This window comes from Pseudorca crassidens, chromosome 5 (genome assembly GCF_039906515.1).
Source record: "Pseudorca crassidens isolate mPseCra1 chromosome 5, mPseCra1.hap1, whole genome shotgun sequence".
In the NCBI taxonomy this organism is placed as follows: Eukaryota; Metazoa; Chordata; class Mammalia; order Artiodactyla; family Delphinidae; genus Pseudorca; species Pseudorca crassidens.
The window spans coordinates 147176170-147199388 of record NC_090300.1 but is presented as its reverse complement, the minus strand read 5'-3'; positions in this window follow the sequence as shown (position 1 = coordinate 147199388).

The window sequence follows — 23219 nt, the reverse complement described above, 5'->3', positions numbered from 1 at the left end:
CTAACTCATCTCACAGGCCCAACATGCCGCCTAATTCCTGAGAAGTAGAAGGACCACTCGAGTGCTGTTTTTAGTGGGCTCAAGGAAATCGTTCCAGAAAAAGTCATCCACTGTGTTGGTATAAGAGGAGGTGAACCTCGATGGGTGTGGGGAGGTGGAGCGAGGCTATGGAATGCCTTAAGCTTAGAGATTTAGGCATAGATACAAGATCATGACATGATTTTACTGGGAACACGATATTCTAAAAACCCAAATATTCAGAATAACAGAAGAAGAGTTGTTTCTGGAAATAAAAGAGAGAGGTGTGGATAAGCGCCCGCAGCCACCGGGAAGGAGCTGGTCTACGCAGCACCCTGGGCATTGAAGACGAGGTCTGGGTCACTTCCTGGATCCGCCCTTCTGTACCAGGTCTCTCTGGCTAAGTTGCTAACGTCATCGGTTACGACATCACATCAGAAAATAAGCCCAACCTTCAGCGTCAGGATGGGCTGTAGCCTGGGAACTGGGTAGAGGCAAACTGAGTCAGTTTCTGTTCTTTTTCTCCAGGGCCGGTAGGCTTCGAGGGGGGCAGTACGGCTGAGTCCTCTGGTGCCTCCTGCCCCTAAAGTGGAATGACTTCTGTCAGAGCTGGTGGAGAGGGGCGTGGTGGTCCTGTGTCACAGGGACGGTTCAGCTGGGGGACGGGGCGGCTCCTGCCAGCGTCTGTGCCCTGTCTGTGTGAGCAGATGCGAACCTGCTTGCAGGCTTGGGAGGGTCTGCCGCGAGGCCTTCCCCAGAGACCTCTGGAGGGTCCGCAGGGATGAGCACTCTCTTCGCTTCACATCTTCTCTGAGTTTGTTAGGGCTGCAGTGACAAAGTACCACAGCCTCGATGGCTCAAATGACACATATTCGTTGTCTCACGATCCCGTAAACTGGAGGCCCAAGATCGAGGTGTCAGCAGGCCTGTTCCTCCCGAGGCCTCTCTCCTGGGGATGTAGATGGCCGTCTTCTCCCTGTGTCCCCACATGGCCATCCCTCTGTGTGTGTCTGTGTCCTCATCTTCTCTTCGCATAAGGACACCTGTCACGTTGGATTAGGGCCACCCCTGTGACCTCATTTTACCTTAATCACTTCTTAAAAGGCTTCACACAGTCGCATTCAACACATGTTGACTACACAACTTCAGTGTATGAATCTGGGGGACATAGCCCCCCAGACACTCAGCCCAAAATATGAGTGCTCTCTCTCTTTATTTTTATTTTTTGCAATACACATGTATTACTTATGTAACGCTGAAACGTATTTTGAAGTAACCTACGTCTTATAAATACAAAGATGCCAGGGGACGACGAGCTGTACCCGGAGCTGCCGTTGTGAAAGCAGAAGTGGGCTCACGTGGAGAAACGGAGATGCTAACTGGCCGGGTCAGTTCGCGCCTCTGTTCCATCCCTGCCTTCCCTGCCGTCCACCTCAACCAGGCTCAGCTGGGACCGCCACCCTTCGGGGAACAGAATCCAAAGGGAATTTGGGATCTGGTAGGAAAGAGAAGATGGGAACACAAGTAATGACGATTTGAGTCCCAGGGCATTCCTCTGACACTGTCCTGGGATCACCTTCGACAGGAAGCGTCCCAGCCCCTGCCGACCCAGCGAGTCGAAGTCAGGGCCAGGAGTAATCAGAGCCGCGTGGTAATAGTAACAACGATGCTGACGCTGGCGGCAGCCCCTCCACGGGCAGCACCATTCTACGTGTTTTCACTTCGTCCCCCAACATCACTGTGAGGCAGGGACTGTTGTTGTTCCCTGTTTTCACGTGAGGAAACTGAGGCACAGAGAGGCTAAGTAATTTGTGTGAGGTCACACAGCCAGAAGTGTGGAAGCCAAGTCCCTTGGCTGGAGATCTTGTTTGTTCGACCCCTTGTGAATAATTTCAATAAAAGTAAAAGGGACAGAACCTCCCCCCTTTGATGAAAAATCTTCCCCCAGTTAGAGCTGGCCACGGAGACTTTCAGCGGAGTAACGAAGGGGTCAGGAATGGAAGCCCCCCAGCGGGTGGGGGGTCGGCCTGGATGTCTCCACGCCCCCCTCAGCCCTCCAGGGAGAGCTGGTCCGCAAGCAGGATGCCTGCTCGGATGGGGTGCCGTCTCTCTGGGGACAGGCCTCTCCCCTTCCGCAGCCCCTCCCCCAGTGCCAGACCCCTGCCAGGACCCCCAGTTTCACAGCTTATGACCTGGGCATATTTGACCTCTGGAGGAACACGGAAATCAGAATTCCTGGAGCAGAGTCGTCCTGAGGGCGAGAAGAGCGCAAAGCAGCTACTGCTGTCACTGCCCAGAGACCTGAGCCAACAGCAGCCCCCAGCCCCCCGCCTGGGCCTCGCAGAAGTGAAAGTGGGCTGTATGTCTGCAGAGGAAGGTCTCCCCAGGGGGTCCATCAGGCCCCCAGGTGTGGACGACTGTCACTGTGAGCACCAAACCCGCTGGGGCCACACCAGCACCTGCTGAGAGCCCAGCCATCTTAGAGCATCTTATAGTCCTTTGTTTTATAGCCTGTGTAAGAGGGAGGTCGTGGTTTCAGTGACGTCTCTGCCTTTCGAAGATTAGGTTTGGATGTAAGATCCCCCTGTGGTCCAGCTGCCCGTACATACCAGATGCCTGTGCGTCTGCCAGCTCCCTTGGACCAGGGAATGTGGAGCCTGCCCACAAGGTAGGACTCCTGCCCCACGGGGGTACCTTCATCCGCCACTCTGAGCCCTGCCTGGGTGCCATGGTGGGGGTCTGCACAGTGACTGCCTCTGCCCCTCTCCTTCCATCCACCCCAGCACACGCTGGGCTTTGCCCTGGGCTGTGGCTGGTGTCCAGCAAGTGCCTATGAAGCGTCTACCCCAGGCAGGCTGGAGTGCCCTGCCAGTGCCAGGCCAGCCAGTGGCACCCTGACCACCTGCCTTGCTGGGCCTGTTCCCTAGGACACTGCACCAAGGTCCATGCTTCCAGCCACTGGCTGAAACCCCTATATCCAAGCACCTGCCATCTACCTGCCACTCCCCACGGTCCCTGTTGCCCTGTCCCTATCAGACACAAGGGCCACCCTGTGCCACGTTTCCTCAAAGGTGGCCTTCAGGTATCTGGCCCCCCCACCCCCTTGGGAGCTAGCTGCACAGCCCCACTTAGCACTGCCATGGCCCAGCTGTGGCCCTTGGCACGGACAGCAGCACTCACGCTCAGCTCCTCCATGACCTTGAACCTGGGCTGCTCCTCAATGACCTCCAACCTGGGCTGCTCCTCAATGACCTTGAACCTGGGCTGCTCCTCCATGACCTTGAACCTGGGCTGCTCCTCAGTGATCTTGAACCTGGGCTGCTCCTCAATGACCTTGAACCTGGGCTGCTCCTCAATGACCTCCAACCTGGGCTGCTCTTGAGAGTTGCTTTGGCTGTGGGACTCCAGCAAAGGCAGTGCAAGATGTCTCTAAATGATGACACCGAACTAAATTTTAAAAGGGCTAAAATGATAACATTTGTGTTATGTATACTATAGCACAATTAAAAATAAATGGGGACTTCTCTGGTGGCACAGTGGTTAAGACTTCGAGCTCCCAATGCAGAAGGTCCGGGTTCGATCCCTGGTCGGGGAACTAGATTCCCACAGGCATGCCACAACTAAGGGTTCACGTGTCACAGCTAAGGAGCAGGTGAGCCACAACTAAGGAGGCCGCCTGCCGTAGCTAAGACCTGGTGCAGCCAAATAAATAAATAAAATATTAAAAATAAATAAATAATAAAATAAAATAAATGATTTTTTTTCTGAAGAAGTGGCTTTAAAAGGACCTGCACGTGGGGCTCCTTGTCCTGCTGCTTTTGGCCCCCCTGTGATCCTACCATATATGAATAGCTGGTCTCTGGGTACTGAGGCACACAGCCCAGTCACCACTGTGCCCCCAGGGGACTGCCAGCCAACCACCGGTCACAAGGCCACTGACTGCCAGTTGACTTCAGATGCTGGTGAACTCAGCCAAAACCAGCAGAAGAATCGCCCAGCTGAGCCCAGCCTAACTGCCAACCCACAGAATCATGGGCTAAATAGATGGTTATTTTAAGCCCCTAAGTTTTGTGGTGGTTTGTTACAAGGCTGTAGCTAACCAATACACCAGCTCATCACCCTCCCTCTGCCAGCTCACACCAAGAGAGGTCTCAGCATACTCTCCTTTCAAAAATTGATGGAAAGATATAACTAATGCCTTATGTTTCCTTGTTACTTTACGGCTGTGATCAGCTGATGTATTTCAAAGTGCTGTAAGCATTTGAGCTACCTTAATGTTGATCTAAAAAGAAATGAAAACCAGTGGTGTTCATTTATCCTAATTCCACCAGGAAGCTGCTTGAATCACTGCTCCAAGAATTTCAATTTTATAGAATATAATATAGGGAACATCCGACGGGGCTAGATTTTCAGAACTTGCTAAACTAAATTACCATAACTCCTTTCCAGTTATGCATCAGTGAGAATAAGATCAGGAATCAGGTGGGGTTTCTAGCTCTTGTACAGCACAGCTGGGCCCCAGACGCCCTTCCAGCCCAAACGGCTCCTGCCCCGACCTGCTGCAGACATAATCCTGCCTCCCCCCTCCCCCGAGCCCCCGCTCGGTGTGAGGGATGGAGCTCTCAGCGATCATGTGCTGGCTGCCCAGCACCAAGCCAGGAACTGGGTCAAGAGGCAGCCTCCACGTCAAGAGGCCCAGTCCGTCCGGGGCGCGTGTACCAGCCATCCATCCAAGAAGTGTGGGGAAGGGGCACAGAGGCAGTGACAGAGTAGGACACGGAGAGGTGGACACAGTGCACAGGGCAGAGGAGGTCTCCTCTTGCTGGAAATGTGGCCTGTACCAGGGCTGCGAAGGGTGGCTGGGAACGTGCAGAACGGCCAGTGGAAAGGACAGCAAACTCGAGGTCTGTGCCCACCTCTGCATCACCCCAGCCCCGGCCATCTGACCTCCCACATACAAAGCACGCGCACACACTGCTCTTGCAGACGGTACCAGGAAGGTCCAAGGAGCCAGCCCCCAGGTGCCGTCCAAGTGGGATCCTCCTACCCCCACCGACAGTCACGACACCAGCAACAGCTGCTGTTCAGAGTCGCTGAGTCTGCTCCGGGTCCTGGGATCCAGGCCAGCAACCCTCCCCCCGCTCCCCCGTCGGCCTGCTTCGCTTCCATCCTGTGAGGGCCGTAACACTAGCCCCATTTCACAGATGAGGCAAGTGAGGCCGGCAGAGGCTGAGAAGCAGGCTGCTGTCCTCAAGCTAAGGACCGGGTTTGAAGAAGCTTCATGTGAGGTCAACACTGAGATAGAAAAGGACACAGAGGAAACATTGTCCCTCTGAGTCCAACCTTGTTGACTGAGAGTTTGGGACTGAAACCTGTAGCCTCATTTTAAAAAAGTTATTGTTTATAATTTTATTAAGATGTACATGTATATATCATACAATTCCCCCGTGTCAAGTGTACAGCTCCGTGGTTTTTAAGAAACTTCCCGAGGCGGGAACCCTTCACAGGCGAGCTGTGAAACCTTCCCATCACTCCAATGGGACCCCTCTTGGCCATTTATTATTGATCCTGATGGGCCACCACCACCCCGGGCAACCTCTCGTCTACTCTCCGTCTGCGGAGATGTGCCTACTCTGAAGGCTTCGTGTAAACTGCCGCCTACCTTTGGCATCTGCAACCTCAGGCTCAGCGGCAGGCAGGAGCCATTTCCCTTCCTCCCCTCTTCTCGTTGCCCCTGGGGGAGCATCTGCGGGTAAAGGACGCGCCCCACCTGCCAGGCTAACCCCGGGGGAGGGGGAAGGAAGGGGAGCCAGGGCCCTTCCCGGTGCTGCGGCCCACTTCCCCCTCGGCCCCCCGAGGTCCTCTCAGGCTCCCAGAGCTCAGCGTGAGTGCCACGGCCCTCGCGGCCTCAGCAGGCCTTCCCTGGCAGGCAGGGGTCCACGTCCGACTGCTCGGAGCTCGACCCTGGGAGCCTGGGGTGAGGAGGCCAGGCGCTTCTCCTGAGCGCAACCCGAGGCTGAGCTCGGCTGCAGGGGCCGCCCACAGACCACAGGGCCACCCTGCCTCTTGGGGTGCCAAGGAGGCACCACAGCGATACCCAGGTTCAAACCTCAGGCTGCTGCCGAGAAGGAGGGGCGCTGTAAGCGGTTCGATCTCCTTGCGCTTTATCCGCAGATAAGCTCTCGCGGGACCCATCACTCGTCCCCAAGACACAGCAAACGTGTCGTCATTTTCTGCCCCCAAGGACGCAGGCAGATGAGGGTGTGGCCCACGAGGACGGCCCGGGCCCCCAGCTGGAAGTGGGTCCAAGTTAAATGCACCCATTAGTTCTGCTTCAGACGGTCCATCACGTGGTACCTCCCTCCAGAGCGCCGTCCACCCTTCTCCCCGTCCCTCCCACTGTCATCACTGCTGCCTGTTCCTGTAACTGCGGCCGTTTGGGCCTCCTGCCCCTTCCATTTCAGTCAGTCGTGTCCAGCCCACCCGCTGCTGCTGGACTCATCTTGATTCATCTTCCCAGGGTGACGGCTGTGTCCCTCCAAGCCCCAAAGCCTCAGGAGCCCCGGGCCTGCGGCGTTAGGCAAACACCTCGCTCTGGTGGTCCAGGCTCTCCAGGCTGGCTCTTTCTCGTCCTGTTGGATCACAGAGCTGAGACGGCTTGGGTGTGATGCTTTGTCCGGGAGCTTCCATCCCCAGGCAGCTGGACTGAGGGAAAAGGAAGTGAGGCCGGGGGGACAGGAGGAATGTGGGGTGCAGTCTACTGTGTCTCAGCTCCCAGGTCAGGTTGCCTCAGACGGGATAGATGGAGAGCTTGTGCCTGGAGGCCGTCCCCAGAGGCAGGCAGAAGAGGGAATTGACCCATGGGCCCCTTCCTGTCCCCCAAAGCAGACGCCCCGGCTGTCAGCTCCTGGGGTTTGACCTCAGCGGCTGAGGCCCTTGCTGAGGTCTTGCTGTTTCCCGGGACTGGGCGACGGGGTGAGTTCGGTCAGCCCAGCCCAGCTTGGGGAGAACAGGGAATCAGGACACAGACACGCACGGAGGGACGACCATGCGAGGACATAGGGAGAGGGTGGCCGTCCACACGCCCAGGAGAGAGGCCTCGGGAGGGACCAGCCCTGCGGCCCCTGGTTCTTGGACGTCCAGCCTCCAGACTGAGAGAATCCATGTGTGTTGTCTGAGCCCCCAGCCTGGGGTGCTTTGCCTGGCAGCCCCCCTGCCCTCCCTGCCCCGTTGGGTGGCTCTGCCCCCCAGCTTGGCAGGCAGCCTGCTACCCCTCACTGTGGCTAGCGGGCAACGCCCCCCAGGGTGTCCCCTCACTTCTCTGCTGAGCGCCCACTGGGGGCTGGACCCTGAGCTGGGGCCGTGAGGGGGAGCTGGGGCCCCACCGACGGATAGGCAGAGGGACAGGACCAGGCCCGCTCTCTGTGACGCCCGCTCTGTGACCTGAAGTTTATGGACGGACCCCAAATGCTCTCCCCAGCTGAACCCATCCCCTCACTGTTCAACGCTACAGCTCGGCACCACTAATGAGGGCTAGAGGCTGGAGGTCTTGTCATCATTCGCCGGGGTGCGGGGCTGATTACTTCCACCTTACACACCCTTTTCTGTACTTGTTGCAGCGTACTGCAAATTAAGAGAGTAAATAAAATTGCTGAGGGAATGTTTAAAATATTCGAGGAGTATTTTCGAGCAATTTAGAAGCAATCTTCTCACAGAAATTGAAATGCTAATTATAAATAATTATGATCTATTTACTAAGACAATCAACACTATTATACTGGTCTGAGCTTCTGTTGGCATCTGGAATAAGAAAACTGCATTCCCCAGCACCCAGCGGGGAGGGCGAGCCAGCCTCAAAGTCAGGCAGGCCTCCTCCCGGCTCCTCCCAGCAGCCTCCACCCTCTGTCCTCTCCTCCCTCCTGGCTCTGGCACCCCCTCTGAAATGTGCTCCTGAGAGCATTAACAACCTGCTTCCGCCCTGTCTGGACCAGTCTCCTGGGTCTGTGTTCTGACTTTGTAACTTACAGCTGTGTGACCTTAGGCAGGTTTCTTAACCTCTCTGTGCCTCAGTTTTCTCAATTCCAATGGGGATAATAAAAGTACCTGCCTCATAGGAGTGTTATGAAGATCAAAAAAGATGAGGTTGGGGCTTCCCTGGTGGCGCAGTGGTTGAGAGTCCGCCTGCTGACGCGGGGGACGCGGGTTCGTGCCCCGGTCCGGGAGGATCCCACATGCCACGGAGCGGCTGGGCCCATGAGCCACGGCCGCTGAGCCTGCGCGTCTGGAGCCTGTGCTCCGCAGCGGGAGAGGCCACAGCAGTGAGAGGCGCGCGTACCGCAAAAAAAAAAAAAAAGATGAGGTCAACAGGGCCTTACGCAGCACCTGGCATGGGGTAAGTGCTACACGAAATCAGCTGTGTTGATAACGCTGAGGATGGGGGGTGATGACCGTCTCTATCTGCCCTTCCTCCCTCCATTCATCGGGAGGGTCAGGGATTACCCTTATGATTTGAATTATGTATGCATTGATCGTTCTAAAATGGTGGACTCCAGACCAGCCTCGACAGCAACAGCTGGGCCCCAAGCAATTCTCTGACCTCATCCCAGACCCGCTGAAGCAGAGATTCGGGGATGGGGTCTGGCCACCTGCATTTCAACAAGCCTACCAGGGAATTCGATGCGAGCTCAAGTTTTGAGAGCCGCTGCTCTAAAGGCTCTATCTTAAAAAGTACATAAAAATAAATTCAGTATCCTAGGTTGCAGAGTTGCACAAGAAAACAGAAAAACATGTCTGTTCTTTCTCTTCCCGCATGGAACATGATTTCTTTATTATCACGGAGGCCACACTCAGCCCCGCTCTGACCCTGAGCCCCCAACCAAGCCCAGGGTGTGTGTCCTGCGCCTGCCATTACCAAGTACCATAGACTGGGGTGCAGAGACAGCAGAACTTGATCCTCTCAGTCTGGAGCCTAGCAGTCTGTGGTCAAGGTGTCAGCAGGGCTGGTTCCCTCAGGAGGTGCCGGGGAATGGTCTGTTCCAGGCCTCTCTCCTAGCTTCTGGGGTTCGCTGGTAATTCTTGCTGGGGGTTCCTTGGCCTGTAGAAGCAACACCCCAATCTCTGCCTCCATCTGTACATGGAGTTATCTGTGTGTGTACTCCTGTCTCTGTGTCCGAATTTCCCCTTTTTCTAAGGACACCAGTCATACTGGATTAGAGCCACCCTACCCCGGGATGACCTCATCTTTACTCATTACCTCTGCAAGGACCCTATTTCCAAATAAGGTCACACTGTGAGGTACTGGGGGTTAGGACTGCAGCATACGAGTTGTGAGAGGACGCAGTTCAACCCCAAACACCCAGTAAAACCCACCCTTCTGTCTGGTGTCTAGACAGAGACTGTACACAGGCCTCACTCATCTATGGGTGAACTTTCCAGGATTTCTGATTTGTAGAAGGGATCAGAGGCCGGTCGCTTAGAATTTCTGACCCTGGAGCTGACTGTGAGGGACGTGCTGCCTGTTGAGAAGGGCTCCGCTCCTGGGCCTGGCCGCGTGCTGGGCCTGACGTCCCTCCCACCCCTGGGCGGGCGCTCGGCCTGGGAGCGACCTGACCACCATCCGCACCCGGCTCGCCGTGAGCAGGTAACAGCACACCCACCTACGCTGCGGGCTGTACCCTGACTCGGCGCTGATCTGCCCTGGCTTCTTGCCCCAGAGCCACACATGAGCGTGTGCCCCTGTGGGAGGTGTTGCATGTCTCATTTTATCACAGAATCCAATGTGAAAATGGTGTTTGTTTTACAGAACTTAGAGCACAAAAAACTTACAGACAGGCTTTAGCTAAATAAAATGACAGATATCTGCTCTCACAAACATCATTATTTTTTTAAAGTAATTAATGCCGCTTGTGAAATCAGAGAAGGACTCAGGTACAGGAGTAACGAGTACCGCTTGTCTTTCCCTACGGCTGTGCCACATGCAGGTCGAATAAAGAGAAGAGGCCTTGCTCTCACCCCTGTGTGTGTGCATCATGGCGTCTATGGACATGAGATGCTGGAAGGACCGGTTTCTGGAGGTGAGTGAGGGCTCACGTCCTAGGGCAGCTGGGCCTGACGGCTGTTCAAGGTCAGAGCAGCTCAGATGTCCTGCGACCATGTTGGGGTCACGGTCCTCTGGTCTCACCTAAGCTCTGTAGGGAGTTGAGTTGTGTGTTGCACGTGGGGTCTGTTTCAGGAAGGAGGAGGCCAGGCTTCCAGGTTCACAGGGGGAAACAAATAAGTAAAGCCCCTCCCCAGGGTGGCCCCTCAGCTAGGACGTGGCTTCTGGCAAAAGCCCCCGTGTCTCAGCTTCAAGTTCACTCTGTCCTCCCCTCCGCCACTGGCAGGCCACTCTCGCCCCCAGACCCCCTTCCAGGGCCACCCCGAGGGCCTGGAGCCTTGGCACCAACTGAGGAGGCCTCGGAGGACTCTGTCCCATCTCTGCAGCCCCCAGCCAACCTCGGGGTGAGGTAGCCCCAGCAGCACACTCTCCTGGAGGCCCGGGAGAGTTTCCTGACAAGACACATGTGACCCAGCAAGTATAGACAAAGGGCTTGGTCTGTCCCCTCCGCTAGAGCTGAGCCCTACGAACGCCAGGCTGCAGGCGGCTGCGGAAGCAGGCGGGGGCTGGGTCCACCGGGCCCGGGCCCCCTGAGGCCAGAGGAGGACTGGGGAGCCTCTCGGAGTCCCGCTGGCAAAGCAGGAGGAAGGCCTCCGCAGGGCGGGCTCTTCTGGGAGCGGGTCTGCGTCTACACCGCCGCTGCCTGTTCCTCGGCTCTCTCCAGTTCCGTCCGTGTTAGACTCTGGGGGCCTTGAGGACAGGCTACAGGATAAGCCCATCTGGTGCTTCAGCATTCCCGGGAGTGTCTGGGGGGTGGGAACGGGGTCAGGGTGTGGCAGAAAAGCCATTTCCACGAGACTAATTACCTGAGGCATGAGTCTCCTAGCGGGGCTATAACAAAGCACCACCAACTGCAGCTGAGAACCCAGACCCACCCTCCCCAGGCCTGGGGCTACAGTCTGGGATCAAGGCGTCCCAGGGCCCAGACCCACCCTCCCCAGGCCTGGGGCTACAGTCTGGGATCAAGGCGTCCCAGGGCCCAGACCCACCCTCCCCAGGCCTGGGGCTACAGTCTGGGATCAAGGCGTCCCAGGGCCCAGACCCACCCTCCCCAGGCCTGGGGCTACAGTCTGGGATCAAGGCGTCCCAGGGCCCAGACCCACCCTCCCCAGGCCTGGGGCTACAGTCTGGGATCAAGGCGTCCCAGGGCCCAGACCCACCCTCCCCAGGCCTGGGGCTACAGTCTGGGATCAAAGTGTCCCAGGGCCGCACTCCCGTCAGACGCTCCAGGGGAGGGTCCTTCCTGCCTCTCCCAGCTCCGGGGGCTCCAGGCATCCCCTGGCTCGTGGCCACGTCTCCCCAGGCTCTGCCCCCCGTCATCACGTGGCTTCTCCCTACGTCTGCGTCTTCTCACGGCCTCCTTTAAGGTGGCCCGTCACGTGTCCTTGGATTAGGGCCCACCCTGCCCCAGTGTGACCTCATCTTAACTAATCGCATCTGCAACAACCCAGTTTCCAAATAAGGTCACGTCACAGGTGCGGAGGGCAGGATTTCAACGCGTTTTTGGGGTCACCATTCATTCACCCACAGCACCTAACAGATCGCAGACGCAGGACACGTGAGCCTCACCCCGGCCTGGGCCTCGCTGTCCGGGGCTTGTCTCTGCTCGTAGGTGCTGAGAAGCACACGCACAGGACACAAAACCCCAGGGTGACAGGCCTGCAAGGTCGCTGCTCAGCAGTGCCTCTGTCCCAGATCTCCTGGCCAAGCAGCTGAAGCAGTCCTCAGCGGGGGCAGGGCTGGCTGGGGCCCAGCTCCTCAGACCCTCCCACACCTGTCCCAAAAGAGGGGCGCCAGGTGAAACCCACATAGGCCAGATGACCCCCAGAACTGGGCCTCTGTACTGGGAGTCCCTTGGGAGCGTGGTTCTCACACCTGCTCCCACGCTCCTTTTCTCCATCCCGCTGACCTCCCCCCAGCACCGTCCCCACGGAGGTGAGAGGTCTTCCCGCCCCCTCTCCTGGTCCAGCCCCTCACCTGTGCCCGACACTCAGAGGGCTCCCCACCCCCGGGGTCTCTGGCCCCAACCCCCAGGTCCCGGCCCTGCTGAGTGTCAGTCCCCCAGGCATCGCCGGTTCGCTCACAGCCCCCCGAGTCCGGGCGTCCCAGGTCATCCTCAGACACAGGTGATGCGAGCAGAGATGGCCAGCAGGGGCTGGTCCTGCAGCTCCTGACCGGGACCCTGGGAGGGACACCCACGCGGCTGCATGGGGACGCTTGTTCTTTCCTGGGGAACCACAAGGCCCTTCCAGTTCAGCTGGGAATTTAAGAGAGCGTCGCCTTTCTCCTGCTGCTTGTTTCGATCCAATGTTTCTTTCAGGTCCAAGGAGAGCGACTGGACTTAGGGACAGTTCTGGTCCTCAGAGAGTATGATCGCACAGGAGCGCACACAGGGCAACAGACAAAATAGAAACGCTGGCTGGATTACATTACCCTTGAGAGACCCAGCCGTGTACGCAGCAGGGATGGGAGCAGCAGTGGGGAAGCTGGGGACGGGGAGGCTTCGACTCTGGGTTGAACCTGTTGACGTCAGTTCAAACATCACTTGATAAAGTGATGTTTGATACTCATACCTCAAACGATCTCCAAGGCATGGAGTTAAATAGAATATCAGAATGATATGGGCTATGTGATGCCATTTATGGAAAAAGAAAAAGAACTCAGCCTGCAGGATACTGTACATACTGTATGTATCCATCCTTACATCAACCCTTAGAAAAGGACCTGGAAAGATACACCCAAGCTCTCAAACGTTGGAGGGAAGAGACCGGGTTTGGGGGTGATAAAGGGACTGGAAACCTGCTGTGTAATTGCTGGGGTATTTTCACGTTTATCACTTTATCACAAAGGGTACAAATGAACAGCCAGACAAGAAGGCACACAGGACGAGGTCCTAGCGCCCTGAGTGTGGAGTTTCTGTCCCTGAGGAGTTGGGGTGCCAGCCCCTCTGGCATGTGAGTGACGTCACCAAGCCGGAAGCTCCCTGATCTGTCGTTGTTCATTCTGAAACTTTACAAGGAGAATACATTTCTATACCACTTAGGTAACAAAAGATTAGTTTTTTAAAAAGCCACAGCATTTTCAAGAGCGAAAACACTCAACAACTGTAAAAAGAAAAAGAAAAAGTGCTAGGAAAGCACAGAAAGTAAGTGTTTCTAGTAACGACAGCCTAGGGGATCTGAGTTGAAATGACAGGGCATTTGCCTTGGCTGTGCCTTTCCCAGCAGCTAAGGTAGAAGAGAAACACCAACAGCTGCACGGATCTTGCGTTCTAACTATTTAAAGGAAACACGTACACCTAACGAGAAAAAAATTTTCTCCTGGAATTGAATCGGCAGTAATTCGCCTTGAGGGTCCTTGGAGGAAAGTCGGAAGTTCCACTGGGGGTCTCGGTCCCATCTGTGAAATGAGGGGCTCCTGCAGACGCCGAGGACCCTCCCCACCGGTGACTGTGACCAGCTCCTACCCAGGTCCCACCTGTGCAGTGTGACAGTGGGAGTTTGGGGAGGAGACGCAGAGGTGCTTCCCACACCCCAGGGCCTGCCCCACGTGAAGACAGGACCGTTGATCCAGACTCGTGGGCCGAGGGTGATGGACCTGAGCACACACCTCTCAGAAAAGCTCTGCGAGTAGATATTACTTATTACTATCATACTCCCATTTTATAGCCGAGAAAATGGAGGCCCAAAGCATGTACATGTAACTTGCTTAGAATTTTGCAACCAGTGAGCACAAAAACGGGGATCATTTGAACCCAGTCCTTTGATGCCGGGACTCCATGCTTCTCCAAGGAATACATTTTCCACAAATACACACACACACACGTCTCCTTCCGTCCACGCTTGGGGCACTTGTAACCACGCAGCCGTTGGGGGTTAGCCCCCTGGGAGGCCTCCCTCCCCAGGGTACATTGTAGCTGTGCGAGTTCTCATTTCCCCACGGCTCCCCTGTTGGACTGGAGATTCGGGAAGGCAGGTCTTCACGGCCATGTCTAGACCAGGGCCAGCCCACGAGAGGGTCTCAAGCAACATCCGTGGACTCAAATCCACACCAGCGACCACCATCATGTGGGTGAAGGAAGACGAAGGTCTTCCACGCTCCAGGCAGCCCCAACTATAGCTGCGGGGAGAATCCACAAGGAGCAAACCCACACCCGCAGAGAGAGGCTGTCAGTTTGCTGGGGGCGAGCAAGGGCTGCCTGAGTCCCTTAGTGCCAGGGTCTGAGTGGACAGCTCCTGTCAAGAGTTCTCGCCGTTCTCGATCCCAATCCCAGGAAGGTAGAAGTGTGTGAAAGAACACGAGTCTTCCCAAACTCGGCCCCCAAACATGACCAATAGAAAATATAATTTTGATATCAAGCGCTCAGACCTTTTAAATGTAATTTCGCATCTTTATCATCTATAGGACTGTACCATCCGTGTCCTGGGACCTCTGGGTTCTGTTTGTAGGGTTGACAATACGCTGTAGGTTTTCCGTGGCAATGCCTGTGGCTGGTGAGGAATGTTCCTGCGTGAATAGCCCACAACACGGACCCAGTCCTGTGAATGGAGGTTCCTTAGTTTGCTGTGGTTCTGTCGCTTTGGCCGCTGCATATACCATGACACTCTTGTTTGACAAAACTGAGCATTTTACAAAGCGGAGTCGGCCTTTCTCTGGAAGGTGGAGCCAGGTGTCCCCACCCCTCGCGGAGAAGGACTTCTCAGTCTGCAAGAGCCCCTGGAAAGGCCAGCGTAGGACACAGGCGAGCCTGGGCCCAGGGGCAGGCAGAGCCCGTCTGGGGACCGACCAGGGCAGGGCAGGACCATTGCTCCCGGGCCAGAGAGGCTCACCAACCCGGCAGGCACCCTGATCTTGGACATCCAGCCTCCAGAATGGTGAGAAATACATGTCCACTGTTAGAGCCACACCCACCTGTGGTGTTCTGCTGTAGCAACCAGGCCTGACTAATGCGGTTGTTCGTCCGTCTCATGGCCCACGGTCCTCAAGCCTGACTGGGCTCTCAGGGACCCTGAGGGTTTCCTTGGGCACCGAAGCCCAGGTCCTACCTCAAACCAATTGCATCTGAGTGCACAGGGAATTCTGGTACTAGGGGCAGCAGAGCCCAAGCCCTGGGGGGCCACTTCACATCCAGGGACCCCAGCTGCAGGGAGCTGGAGAGACAGCTCATCCACTGGGCCCCTCACACACCAGGGTCGATTGTAACGATGGCTTTGTCCACGGCAGCAATACTTTCACTGTTTCGATGATGAAAGAACGTTGAGCACGAGTGTGCAGGAAACAGGAAGGATTCCCAGGCTCCTCTGGTTGAGGCCACGCTGCTGGACCCCAGCTTCTGGCCGCTCCATGCCCTCACCCCGGGGGACCCCCTTCCTTTGCCTGCTCTGGTCACCTGTGCCTTCGCCCCTCCCCCCCACAAGGATGGCAAACCTCCAGCAAGTTCATTCTCAGTCTCAGTTCTTCAAGATCAGAGAGAAGACCTTGCCCTCAAGGGCTGGAGTGAGATACTCAGTCCCCTCATGGAAAGACGACCCTTCCCAGCACACTCTGAAAGGCCAGGTGGAGGGAACTGACTCAGAGCCCGGGTCAGATGGAGAATGGAACCCCTGCGGCTACTCACACCTGCCCAGTCCACCCAGGGCTCCCCACCAGGTTTCTGGACACCCTTAATTCCTGCCGGAAGCGCTGAGTCAGCCGAAGTTTTCACCAGGTCTGAAGGTTCCACTCTGGGACTTGGTTTCAGGGACCAACCGTCCCAGCTGCCCAGGACTGAGGCCTCCTAGGGCACAGGTCATCTTAGATTAAAGCACCACTGGGGGGGCGAGTCCCCTGTCCCACAGAGCACACAGCCGTCAGGCAGCACTTGGGCTTAGGACACCTGCGGACCCAGCTCTGAAACCTGTGACTCTGGATGGAGAGGGGTGAATGGAGGCCTCGGAGAGAGACATGCACATCCTAACTGCCAGGACCTGTGAATGTGACCTTGTAAGACATCTGCTTGAAGACACAGACGAGATGGGAGAGATGCAGCCACAAGCCAGGGGCTTCTGGAGCCCCAGAGGCTGGAAGGGCAAAGACCTCATCTCCCCAGCGTCTTCGGGGGATTACGGTCCTGCAGACACCTTGATTTTGAACTTCTGGCCTCCAGAACCTGGAGAGCACGTTTCTGGGGTTTTATGCGGCCTGGCTTGTGGTCCTCTGTTACAGGAGCCCCAGGAAACTCCTCCAACCGGGCAAGTCTCCCACCCCTGAGCTGCAGCCCCATCATCCGAAGTGAGAGAGTGACGACAGTTCACAGGGTGGAAACGGAAAATGGACGGGAACCCTGCAGCTCCCGCCGCCTCACAGATGCTCCCTACTCGGCAGCCCCCTGGGCCCTGCCAGCACCAGCGTCTTGACGGCCACGGTCTGAGAAACCCCAGCCCTGACCGCGCCTGCAGAAGGTAGATGGACCTCGGGTCCCACGGCCGCCTCTGTTGCGTCTCACCTACTCCACCCATGGAGCGCCCGTCATGTACAGGGCGTGGCAGGCAGAGCTGGACCCCAAGATTCCCACCCTGGGCTGCACGCCCCTTCTCCCAGCTACTCCATCAAAGCCTCGCCGGGGGGCTGCTAGGAGGGGTCTCTCCCGACGTAACCAAGGTCCCGAACTATTGGCCTCAAGATGGGGACACGGGCCTGACCTGAGCACAGGGGACTTTAAATCTGGATCCAGAGGCCACAGCAGAGGGTCAGAGAGATGGAAGGGTAAGAGGGATTCGAGGAGGGACAGGTGCTCTGTGGCTGCCTTTGAAGAGGGAGGGGCCACGCGGCAGGGAACTCGGCCAACGGCCCACGAGGAGCTGGATTCTGCCAACAGCCATATGAGCTGGGAAGGAGACCGGGGTCCGGATGAGAAGGCAGCCAGCCCGCACCGAGACCTCAGCTCAGGAGATCCCGGGCCCCTGACCACAGACACTGTGCAGTGACCATGGTCGTGTCATTTGTCACCCAGCCCAGCTAGCCAACACAGGCACAGGTGAGGAACAGGGAGGCTGACGGACTGGGCCAGGTGTAGCCAGGAGGGGACACGGGCACTGCCAGATCAGGTGGGCAGGACAGACGCCTGGCTGTGTGTGGGGGGGTGGGGGGGCGGGCGGGGGAGGCGGTCAGAGCAGGTGCCCGACGGGAGCTTGTGACCAACTGACTAGCGGTGGCCTCAGTGGCATCGAGCTGCTTCCTTCTCTGAGGTGAGGCCTGAGTTGGCAGCTCCGACTCAGACACCCTGGGGAATTAGAGGCGCTTCCCTCTCTGGTTGTCAGGACCTCCCAGACCCTCCTTCCCACCGCAGAAAACGAGTCACTCAGGGCGACACTGGCTGCGTGAAAGGTGCTGAAGCTGCTTGACCACGTCCTCTGGTTCTCCCGGTGGCCCCCCTACAGTGACCAGGTTCGCCCCTGGCCAGACCCTTCTGAGCCCCTGACCCAAGGCCACGGTGAAGCCTCTCTGCCGTCTGTGCGCCCCTCAGCCGCCAACGTTCGCTGTGCCCATTTCCAGGCTGTGCCCCGTCTGAGACCGTGGCTTCTGGGGTGCTGGCCGCGCGGCTGCTTGAACCACTCTTTACCTGGAGGGGGGCCAGCAGTCCCCGGCGTGCACAGAGGAGATGCGTCTACGTGCTGTTTGTTTCCCCGTCACCATCACAGTTTCTGACAATGTGGCCTGTGTGGGTTTAGAACTTATTCCAGGCCAGGCCTCCCTCCCTCTTGCCCAGAACTTCAGGGCTGCGCGGCCCTCACGCCTAGGAAGGTCCTGGCACAGGGCGGAGTGACCTCAGGACCTGGGTCGGGGAAGGGGTGTGAGGCCGGGCAGGAAAGCGCCCTGCGAACCTTGAATAAAACGACAGAATGGAGGCATGGATGTCAGAAATCAGAAGCGCTGCTTTCTCTCCCACTGTTTAGGCCAGAGTCAGTCCTCGGGCCTCGGCTGTAACGCAGATGGCCTCAGCCTGGTGCCACGTACAAGCTCCCAGGGCTGATGCCCAGAAAGCTGGTTCCAGGAGGTCCAGTGTCGATCCATCCAAAGGTACCACGATCCTGCTGGCGGGGCCGGGGCGAGCGTCCGGACTTTGGCCTCTTCCTCAGACAGCCTTCGTCTGAATCCTGCTGGTGTCCCCTCGGCTGGTGTGACCGTGGGCAGGAGTCGGGGCCCCCAGGCCTCCCTGTACATGGTGGTTGGGGACAGTAAGAAACCCTGCAGCCCTGGAAACGGGGAAAACCCTCCCACACACCTGTTGATTGTTTTTTTAACATCTTTATTGGGGTATAATTGCTTTACAATGGTGTGTTATTTTCTGCTTTATAACAAAGTGAATCAGCTATACATTTACATATGTTCCCATATCTCTTCCCTCTTGCGTCTCCCTCCCTCCCACCCTCCCTGTCCCACCCCTCTAGGTGGTCACAAAGCACCGAGCTGATCTCGCTGTGCTATGCGGCTGCTTCCCACTAGCTGTCTTACGTTTGGTAGTGTATATATGTCCGTGCCTCTCTCTCGCCCTGTCACAGCTCACCCTTCCCCCTCCCCATAGCCTCAAGTCCATTCTCTAGTAGGTCTGTGTCTTTATTCCCGTCTCACCCCTAGGTTCTTCAGGACATTTTTCCCTTGAATTCCATGTATATGTGTCAGCACACGGTATTACTGTGGTAAAAACAACCTAACACGACACTTACCTTTCTACCCACTTCAAGGTCTGTCCAGCTCCGTGGCATTCAGTACATTCACAGTGCTGTGTAACGATCACCACTGTCCATCTCCAGAACTTTCCATCTTCCCAAACTGAAACTCCGCCCCCATGAAACACTCCCTCCCGTCCCCTCCCCGGGCCCCGGCCCCCAGCGTCCTGCTGTCTGTCCCTACGAATCTGGGTCCTCCCGGGACCTCGTGTAAGTGGATCAGAGAGCATTTGTCTTTCTGTGTCTGGCTTATGTCATTACCATAATGTCCTCGAGGTTCACCCATGTCATGGCAGGTATCAGAACGTCCTTCCTTTTTCAGGCTGAATACTATTCCATTGTGTGGATGGACCACTTTTTCTCTGTCCGTCTGTCCCCTGATGGACACTGGGTTGTTTCCGCCCCTTGGCTACGGTGAGTAGCGCTGCTGTGAGCATGTGGGCGTACAAATATCTGTTTGAGACTCCACTTTCTTTTGGCTTCATGCCCAGAAGTGGAATTGCTGGATCATATGGTATTTCTATGTTTAATTTTTTGAGGAACTGCCATACTGTTTTCCACAGGGGCTGTGATTCATTTCTGCTAACATTTTCCAAAAGATCTTTAAAAAGGAAACTAGGAGCAGACAGCAGGAAGTGAATCGTTTGGTCTGAAACCCAGAAGGGGAGCGGGTTCCTCGGATCCTGCGGGCCGAGGGGCTGTCCCCGGGCTCCAGCTGTGGCGGCCCCCGCGCCTGCCCACGGTCCCCACCCACTGCCCCTTGGGGGCTCCTTCCCTGGGCACAGGAGGCTGAAAGAGTGCAAGCCCCTGCCCACAAGCGGGACCCTCCCCCGACCCCAGTCCCACGAGCAGTAAAAACCCAGCCGGCGCCCTCCCAGCTCTGAGCTGCGATCCGACCCGCTAAGGAGCCTGCCCTGCTCTCCTCTGAAAGCCTGGGCACGAATGACACTTCCCCCACCGCGGTGCACCTGTGGCGTCATTGGCCTCCGCCTCAGAACTGAATTTGGAATGGGGCTTCATCCGGCCTACGAGGGGTGACTGCCCCAGGGCTTTCGCAGCAGGCCTGCTGGGCCAGGGCTTTGGCACCTGAGCACGTGGGTCCCCGTGTCCACAGGACGCTGTGAGCTCGGGCCGCACAGGGCTGCGCGGGGTGGTCTGAACTGTAGGTCGCAAAACCTCCACCTGCTTCTTTTTCACCCGAGGTGGCTTCCCGCATCGTGTGTCCTAACTCCGGCCCATAAGGAGTGACAAGGAGGGGGACAGGTCAGAGCGGCCATTATGTCCCCATCCCAGCCCTGAGCCCACGGCACCTGGCAGCGCTCGGCACCAGTGGACGGGCAGGTCAGCTGGGGGGTCTACCACGACCCCACCAGGGGCCGATCAGAAATCCACGCTCCTCAGACACACTGTGACATCGCATCTCTCCCTCAACTTCGGTCCTGACCGAGGGCCAAAGTCCCAGCCTGGCCCCCTCCCAGTGGGCCTGGGTCAGGGCTAACCATGAAGCACTGCTCTCTGCCCTGGGGGGTCCCACAGGGGAGCCTCACTCCTGCGGCGGCTGAGGGGTCTGTAGACTCCTCCTGAGGTTCAAGTCACATTGGAATGACTCTGCTGGATAGAAGAGATTTTGTGTGGGGCTCCCCTGGTGGTGCAGTGGTTAAGAATCCACCTGCCAATGCAGGGGACACGAGTTCGAGCCCTGGTCCAGGAAGATTCCACATGCCGCGGAGCAACTAAGCCCGTGCACTGTAACTACTGAGCCTGCACTCTAGAGCCCGCGAGCCACAACTACTGAGCCCACGTGGCACAACTCCTGAAGCCCGCACACCTAGAGCCCGTGAGCCACAACAAGAGAAGCCACCGCAATGAGAAGCCCGCGCACTGCAACGAAGAGTAGCCCCCGCTCACTGCAACTAGAGAAAGCCCACGCGCAGCAGCGAAGACCCAACGCAGCCAAAAATTAAATAAATAAATAATGACTAAAAAAAAAACCAGTTTCTGTTAAAAAAAAATGGACATGATGCCATTATCATATCTAAAACAAAGAAGAGATTCTGTGTTTTCTTTTAAGCCGGATCTTCCCTTTTCATTCCCTCCCTTATAATAGGGCAGGCTCGGAAAATCAGATGTCAGGAACACAAGGGTGCCTCTGAGCTGTTCACCAAATTACTGTGCAGCTCAGAAAAGTTTAACTGGTTTAGTTAACTCCATGTGTCGCTCCGTCAAGGCAAGCTGGGAAGGGGCTACTTAAATCCAAGGTCTAATTTTTATCCTTCTCTGGAAAAAGCAGCTGTGAACAGTACCTGCTCCAGCGGGCTGCTGTTAAATTCGATTGTCTCTTAGCTTGTGAGTTTTCCTGTAGTGAGAGTTGGTGCCAGCACCTGTGATACAAGTAAACTTGTAAGCCCACCAGGACGTCAGCGGGAGGAAGAAGACCCCGATTAGCGACGCCTCCTCGGGGCTGGGACCTCAGATGTGACTCCTCTTTGCCCTGGCCTGGCCTGACCCCAGGGCATTTCTACCGCGGACTCCACTCCACGCTCCCCCTTGGTGGCGTGGGAGCCCTGGCTTCAGCACCACGGCCAGCTCCGGACTCTCCCCTTTGGGGAGAAGCTTCCTGCCCCGCTCAGCCCAGATCTTTTGTTCTGTTCCCACGTCTTCCCAACTCACATCCAACTCACATCGTTAGACAGGCGGTCAAATATCCTGCAATGTGAGGGGCTTTGGGGACCAGGTTCGTTTAGGTGGGGCCGTTACAGGGCTAGATCGGTCCCAGGGCCTCAGCCGTCCCTCCGCGCCTGGTCCTCAAAGAGCTCGTGTAGCGTCAGCCTGGACGTCACTCTGACCCGCCCCCTCTCTCCAGATAACTCACCCCACGCTTGCTGTCCCTCCCCCGGATCCTGCGACATTTATTCACGCTGCGTGTTTGCTGAGCTAGCTCTGTGCTCACCGTGGCCAGGTATGGGCACCAGGGAATGAACAAGACAGTCCCAGTAGATGCTCTGGGGAAAGGAGTCTGGGGGTGAGGCTGGCACCAACGGGAGAGTCCCGGGCCTCGGGTCCCCACCGCCGTGACCAAATGCATGTAGGGACAGAAAGGCAGCAGAACCTGCCCAGGATGGAGGTCGCCATTCACGCACCACAGCCCCAAGGGGACTCAAGGCCAGACAGCCGGGATGCGGCAGGCAGGCTGGCAGCCGCAGGTCACAGAGCCCCGCACCAGGCTCAGGGTCCAGGGCCAGCAGACAGGCTCGTGGATGGGCCGTCAAGAGCAGGCCAGGGACTTCCCTGGCGGCCCAGTGGTAAAGAATCCACCTTCCAACGCAGGGGATGCAGGTTCGATCCCTGGGAGGGGCACTAAGATCCCACAGGCTGCGGGGCAGCTAAGCCCACGCACCTCAACTAGAGAGAGAGAAGCCCGCCTGCCACAACAAGATCCCACATGCCGCAGTGAAGACCCCACGTGCTGTAACTAAGACCCGCAACTAAGACCCAACGGAGCCAAAAATAAAGAAAATAAATAAACATTTTTAAAAATAAAATAGAGGCTAAAAAAAAAAGAGCAGGCCAGGCAACGGAAGCAGGCCTGTCTGAGGCCAGGGCCCCAGGAGATACTGACGGCTGGATGCAGAGGGGCAGAGCCTGGAGCTACAGGTCAAGCTGTTGTGAGATGAGGTCCAGAGGCTGGCAACCAGGCAGGGCCTAGGAGAGGGTTCTGGACCCCAGACATAGGGACCCCGACCGGAGGAGGGGAAGAGAGAGAGAAGGGCCAACAGGGGTCAACAAGCGTGGCTCTCCTTCCCACTGTAATAGTCCCACACGTGGGCTAGGTCTTCAGCACCTAGAGATGAAAATCTCTATTCTCATTCTCTTGGCAGCTACGCCAGGTGATGGCTGTCCTGTCCCCATCCCTTGGGGAAAAAGTCCCTGATTTGGGGGAGCCACCCTCCCCACTCCCAGGCCACGTGATGCACGTGGTGTCAACTCACTCCCACCGACGCTCAGACCGGGAAGGCAGCCGAGGGGCAGGGACTCAAGCCAGCCCTGTGGGACACAATTGCGGGACTTTCGTTGGACGTCTCGGCAAGTCGGAGCTCTCTTTTCGCTGGGTTCCCGGCTGCAAGGAGTGGAAGCTGGGTGCTCCTGGGGTTGTCACATGTTCACATGGCAGGAACGTGAAGCCCACACAGAGGAAAGCAAAACAGAAACAGAGAGAGCGAGGGGAGAGAAGCACGATGGAAAGACAGAGGCCAAGACGGGAAGAGAGAGCCTGCCAGCCCTGGGTCCACCCATCAGCAGGTCCCCTTGGCCGTCTGGAGTTGGGTTTCCCACACTTG